Source organism: Phaethon aethereus (genome assembly GCF_964289735.1).
Source record: "Phaethon aethereus genome assembly, chromosome: 4".
Taxonomy (NCBI): domain Eukaryota; kingdom Metazoa; phylum Chordata; class Aves; order Phaethontiformes; family Phaethontidae; genus Phaethon; species Phaethon aethereus.
In genome coordinates this window covers 31,420,893-31,428,113 of record NC_138578.1, presented here as the reverse complement: position 1 = coordinate 31,428,113, position 7,221 = coordinate 31,420,893, and positions in this window count along the sequence as shown.

Below are 7,221 nucleotides of genomic sequence, written 5' to 3'. Positions count from 1 at the left end.
AACAACTGCAGTGCCTAAAACTCTCCTTGTGGCACTTTGCCTTCAAGGACTTGTGATTTATCCTTTCTTTGTGCAGCACAGTGCCAAATGTCCAGGCACAACATTTCTCTGAAACTAGTTTGAAAGTTATGCAGGGAAACGCAGAAACTTTATAATACAGTTTTCATTATTGGTCAATTATTTCTTTTTTTATTTCTTTTTTTTTTTTTTTAATATGTAAGGATTAGGTCTTTAAGATACTGTTTGGAGACTGTATACTGTAATCTTTGTTAGGCTTTGATCTGCCAGTCCAGCTCTATAGTCAAAGTTCTGACCCCTCATTTCTAAAACAGCAAAAGGTGTGACACTCCACAGTATCTATATGCTTTCCTTCCTTCAGTTTGCGCAAGCAGTAGTTTTCTGTTTAACTTTCTTTCACTAGCACTTGTACTAGGTATGTGAGTGGAAAAGTGATCTGTTATAGGTTTGCTAAATAATTACTCTTTCTGGACTTTTCAGAATTAAAGATGTGAATAGCAGAGTGTTTGTGAACACATTTTTTTTAAAAAAACACACATGCACATAAAAATGTTTGAACAGTATAATTGGATGTCCAAATTTCAGAAACAGATAAAAGTCTGAATGTGAATCCATCTTCTCTGGTGATAAATTTTTGTTGTGCATAGATAAAATAAATTATGGCACCTCCTGCAAACCAACATTTTCTGATAGCCTAACAGCCCTAGAATTAATTTTTCCCTTAATTTTTAAAGCACTATATATTAATTAAAGTACTGAAAATTACTAGTAAGACTAGCTTATGCAAGTTTTGCTCTCTGAAGGCATTTGTGTAATGTTTTACTGGTCAAAGCCACAGAGAATTCCTATTACTGATACCAGAGGCTTTTGGATATAAGCAGGTAGGAAGAAGCAGCCATAATACATGTAGTGGTGTGGTTCTGTTTCTTCTTAAAAGCCTAGGTATTGTGCCTGTTATTTTGAAGACTTTAATTTGATTTCTTAACAGGCTTATGTCTGAATTGCTCTCAGTTTTATTAGGTTCCAGCAGTTTGTGGTACTGATCTTTTAAGTAAATACTAAGTGATTCAAATGGAAGCTTTCTAAAACATAACTCACAACTATTTTTTATTTCTTAAAGATAAGCATTTATCTTAGATTTTCAGTACATCTGCCATTTAGTATGTCCCTCATCTGATGACCAGTGAAAGTCTAAATCTGATGAGCTAATCCTCTGTGCAGTGGTGTGGAGTCTCTGTAGGGGAGTCAGTTATGGAAAGACCCATTCCAGGTTCTCTGGACGCATCTTTCTGCACCGATGAAAATTCTCATAATCTTGATGAAGAAAGAAACTGTTCAATGAAAATGAGATTTAGCTTTATTTTGTACTTAAATGTGTATTGGTGGTGACTTTACTGTTGGTCCTAAGTAGAAAAGTTCCAAAACAGTAGACATAAATTTTTAAAACAATATTTTACTTTTTCATTGGTAGGAAGGATTTAAGTTCTTATTCTTAAGATATTGGCTACAGCATATCTGTCTTTAACCTTGGTTTTAAAGAGTTCAGTTCTGGTCAGATTTGTAAGGGAAACATAGATTTGGTTGAATATTCAGGCATTCATAAGTCTGGTTCCTCACGTGCAATAGTGGGCACATTAATCCTCCTTTCTTAAATGCAGACATTAATTCATTGACTAAACAGAAGCTTTCACATTAGGTATGCTAGCCTACAAGTGCCAGGTTGCTCCACATAGAAAGCTGTGACTGGCTCCAAAGCACCTGAGGACTAGCTGGAGAGTAGCAGGGAATACAACTGTAATGTTGTCAAACCTGAATAAGTAGGTGTGCGTGGTGCTGAGCTCCTGCAGGTTTCCCCAGCTCAGAGCTCTGCATGATGCTTTGTTGCACGACATGCAGAAGCTCCCTTGTTGCAATAAACAAAGGGATATAAGTGTGTTTTTAAAAAAAAGTCATGTCAGTTACAGGAAGAAAACATTGCATATACAAATAATAGTGACTGGATATCTTTAATTTTTGCCCACTGTGTTGCAGATGGAAGGAATTTATTTCTATGTCCTCTTTAAAGCTGCTCCATTAGCAACTAAATAATTTGCTTTTTATGTGTTTACTAGTCAGAATACTGCTGTGCTCTTTAAGCTGGCACTAACTGGAACAGGCTAACAATATAATCATAGTGGGCTGATGGAATATAAAGTGAGAAAAGTTTTGCTAGAATAAAGTGCTCATATCTATCTCTCTGGTCTTTGAATGTGATAGTATGATAAAAGTATTGTGTGAAAGTGTTACATTAAGGAGGATAAATAATATTCCAAGAAAAATCTCTCACCTCTGATTATTGAAGTGATTTGTGATACCTGTATTGGTCTCTATCCCAAAAGCATAACACACATTTTTTGCTGGATTCCTTGCAAAATCAATACCAACAATTTTCAGAGAAGGAGTTCAAAACAGATGGGAAATTCTTGTATGTTGTGACTTGCCTTTTGTCTTCTAGTTATTGTTATTTATACCAGCCTTGGAAAGATTAAAAAATGCGTGGCTTATGGCACAGATAGTATTCTCTCTCTATTACAAGACATTTCATTTTTTCCCCTTAGGCTTCTTTTCTCTCTGTTGTCTAAGGATAGTTGTTCTCTTTACACACATTCAGAAATGAGGTTTGAAAGCTTTTGGTAAACATCATGGGGGGGAGTGAACTTGCCAACCACGCTTTATGATTAGATGGGCTGTTTTACCACGTGGTGAACAGATTTTGTTCTATTCTAAGTATACTTCTCTCTGAAATGTCATTTTTTGAATGGGAAAGCTTCACAGTATCAAAGATGATAAAGAACTGAGAGAAACATTAAAATGGTTTAAAAATACATAAGCACCTTTCCTTACCACATGAGCTTTGCCCACTGTCCTTCCTGAAAATCTTGTGCTTTAATTTGATGGAAGATACCTATATGCTGCAGAGGGAAAAGAGACTAATGCTGCCAGGACATAAGCTAACCTTTCCACCAAGTTCTTCCAAAGGGCACTGACGGTGAACAATTCTGGAAACTGGCACAATGTGTTATATTCTAAAATCACATGTTCCTTGCACACAGTTGTAATTTGCAGAAGAAAACCCAAATGTGTGCCTGTACATGTTTGGACCTCTACAGCTTTTGACCTCCTTTATGAGTAAAATGCAGAAGCTTGCCTCTCAGATCACAACTGTTGAAACTTCTTTAATCACAGTAGTCTACTGCTACAACAGCTTTAAGCACATACACGCTTTTTTTTCTGTGATACATTTAAAAACTAAGGCCTCAAATATGTTGTCATATAAAAGACATAATGATTCTCCACAGGCATATCGAGGTAAATACAAATATAATCTTCCCCTTTTTGTAATCTCAGAAATCTTGATATTCCTGGCTGTATGCTCTCACATGGCAGAATTAATTCTTTCTTTCATGGACAAGAGAAAACAGGTAAAGAAGGCATGAAAATAAGGGAAGCTCCTTCATAATAAGAAGGACTTGATTTTTTTCAACTAAAAGCAGTGAAGTAGTGTCAGAACAGGCAATGAAGCCTCAGCTGAAACTGAAGAGATGGAAAAATTCAGGGGAGAACTATGGGAAAGATAAAAGTGTAGCAAAATACACCACCCATGAACTGAACTCTTCTGAAGAGAAGGTGTGATAAGTTCAGCCTCCAAAATGGTTCCTTAAGACATGTAGAAAGAAAGAAAAAGATGTTCATAAATTCAACTAGATATTAGAACACATAAATATATCGAACAGAGAAAGGATAAAGTGTTTGAATGCTTTCAAAATGTTCTGAGAGTTAGCAGCTCTTTAAATGCTTTTACTCTATTCAAAGATGCTTTCAAAGCAATCAACTTCTTGTCTGCTTTTAGAAGAGTTTAAGTAATTCCTGAAATATACTTCCAAGAAAGAATTTTTCTTTCCCATTTCATAATTTGAGGAGGGGAAAAGACCTCCAAATTTTTTAAGTTTGATTTGGCTCATCTCAGACTGCAGTAAGGAGTTCTTGCCTATCCTATTTTAGTTCCCTCTGAAATGGAAAAAGTTTTCTTGGTATTGAAAATTTAGTTTTCTTAGTTTTAATTTTCTTTTTACTGCCATTTTATTGTCTTAAGTTATTCAGAATACTTCTGTCTTTAGGAATTTTGGTTGTTCAAAACCTTTATGGGGGGGAAGAACTTTTTACTGTTTTCTTCCTGCTTCTGTTCCCCAGGTGTTTAATCAGTCATATTATGTACTTTGGACTTATTTTTCATTCTAGTATTTGATATTATATCATTAATTTTTGTTAGCACATTTTTTCTACAATGATAATTAAGATCTGTATAGGTAAAAACATCACTCAACTTTTCAAATAGGTTTGCATTGTTCTTCTGCCTCTTAGTGTTTTATTTAACCTTCTGGTATTTTTTCAGTTGTCCGCCCTCAAAATCATATTTTTAACCTTGAGCTGAGCTTAAATGTTGTTGGAATTGCAAATTAATTCATATTTCAAACTCCTTTTCAAGACTAGGTCCCTAGGGCTATGAAATTTTGTTAAATGTCAGAGCTCTAGCTTATGTTGTATTATATTTAATTAGGATTCCAAATAACATGCTTTCTTGAGGTTTTTAAGTCTGCGTTATAACAAGAAAAAAATCTTTTACCCTAAAACTTTGGTGGTATTAAGTTCCAGAATATCAGTCTTCTGCACTATTTGAATTACATGTGTGTAAAAAACTTTTTAAATTTCTTTAACAATGAACATTAATTAGGTATTAGCCGAGCCATAAAATTATTGTCAACTTAATGTATGTCTTAATAAATATATTTTGAAAACTGCTCCATATACTGAATTACTCAGATATTTTCAAGCAATGAAGTAGAGATACATATTTTTTACATTTAAAGAGTGAACATTACCACAGTAGAACATTGTGATTAATTTAAAAATGAAATTCAAATTATAGTTCTGGGTGTTTGGCATTCACAACAACCAAAAATTAAGCTTGTTGCCTTAAGTAAAATCAGGACAAGAAGTCAGTTATTGAAGTCCAGTTCTCTCAACTTGTGTGTGTGTCTTGCAGCTGATGTGCACACGAGCTTGGGTACAAGCCGGGCTCTTTGCAAAGGCTTGTTTGCTTTTGCAATAATTTCTGATGCTAACCAAATGGAGTTTGGATAACAATGTAAGGAGGACTCAGTCAATGGGGAGCAGTGGGACAGAAGAGGTATAGCACTCATTTATTTCTTGTAGGAAGTGTTTCTCTCTGAAAAGGTATTTCTTGTGTAGCTTATAAGTCTTAGAAACTTTGGTTTGCCATTTCTTAGGCTTTGGTTTGGTTGTGTAAACTGACCCGTGCATTGTACCACTCTGCAAAGTATTCGTTAGTTGACAGAAGAAAAAGAGCATAGTATATGTATACATATGATTTGTATGAATCAACCTCCAAAACAAACAGAATACAGGGATGTACATTTCAAATTCTCTGATACAGGATCATTTTTCATTTAAACTTGTAACTTAAAATTAATTATCTAAATTCTTACATAAACATCTGATTTCTGTAGGTGGTGAGAATGTACTGCTCTGCCTGTGAAGACGATTGTTGCAATCTAGAGTATGCTGTTGGCACAGTGAATTCCCCACGTCAAAATTTCAGCTGTAGAAATACATCTTGCCTTTCCTTTTGGGAAGCTTTTTAATTAAGAGAAGCTTGGGAATTATCTTATCACCTCATCTGTGATGAGGTGTTATGATAGGTTGAGGGAAGTCCTACCATTGATGATTTGAATCCTCTTCTTCCAAATGGGAAAAGTGGCAAGTTCCAGTTTCAAAGTTAGATTGTACACCATTTCAGGAATTTTCTTAACAGTTTTTTCGTGATTGTTCCTCAGCACACCCTGTTCTTTCAAATAGGTGTGCTGTATAACAAATATCAACATTTAAAATGTTAAAAAAACTAAAGATTGAGAAGAACACTTATAGTTGCAGTTTCAGACCAAGCTTCCTTTGTCGTCAATTATACTGTTGCAACTTCCCACAGCACCTCTGCCACTTAGGTTAAAGCTGGCAAGTAAAGGGCAAGCAGCTGGTGAAGGGCATTGTGTTTACTTTCAGATGATGTAAATTCAATTTATGATAAAATCAGAAACATGGTACTTTTATCTCTCCTAAGGGTATTTAAGGGTAGATTATTATAGATCATAAGGTATTCAGGTGCTAGAATATGCTATGCCATAAACATATCTTCTGTAGACTCTGTTTAATGTTTTTACTTCTTCCTCTGTCCTCTACCCTTTGAGAAATGTTGTTGAACTTTCTAATAGAATATTTGCTCTCCTCTCTTATATTCTGATGAAAAATAACTATTTGTCATCTGATTTAGCACCCGTTGAAATAGGGCAGTTGGGATCTCAGAATGCTTCTGAAAGGATCTTTGCAAATTTGTGCCATTGCATCCCTGCACTGAAGATGACAGTCATGATCTTAAAGGATATTTTGGTTAGCTTGTTTATTTACAGCAATTAGAATTAGAAGCTTACCTTTTATTTAGGAAAATTAAACGTAAGATGGAAAAACACAGGCGTATCTGTGTATCTCAGCTAGTTTTGTGCCTTTATTAAGAAGACAATGTAAAGCTAATTTTGGTAAACTCTGCTTTTATAATTCTAAAGTATATTCTTTGCCACTAAACATCTTAAAGGTCGTTCTGTCTTAAAACTAATAATTCTGCCTTTTGTGATACTCCATTACTGACTATGCATGACTTCTGGTATTGTCTCTTGTTTTTCATCAGAGAATCAAGGGAAGAAAAAGCCATATAGTGCTGACATTTAGCATAGTTTAATATTATCAAATAGAATTTTTGGTTTTACTTTGCTTAGGAACTTTTTTCCCAGTGAATTCCCCAAATCTGTTTAATCCAGGCCAATAGACTGTACTGTGTTTGACTTGGTTAGAAAGGGAACGGGCTCTGTGCTTCATTTAAGGCATGGTGTCACTGCAAGTTGTTGCAGTGTGGCACAGGTTTACATTATTACTACAAATCTATATTGTGCTGTCTGCTGGAAAGCCTCTCCTGTTGTTTGGTGGTGGAAGAATTAAAAAAAAACCCAGGTCAGTCAACAGGTCTACAGATGTAGAATGTTTTTTCATTAGAGAGTATAATGAGAGTTTCCAAACTTTGGTTCCTGAATTTACGTT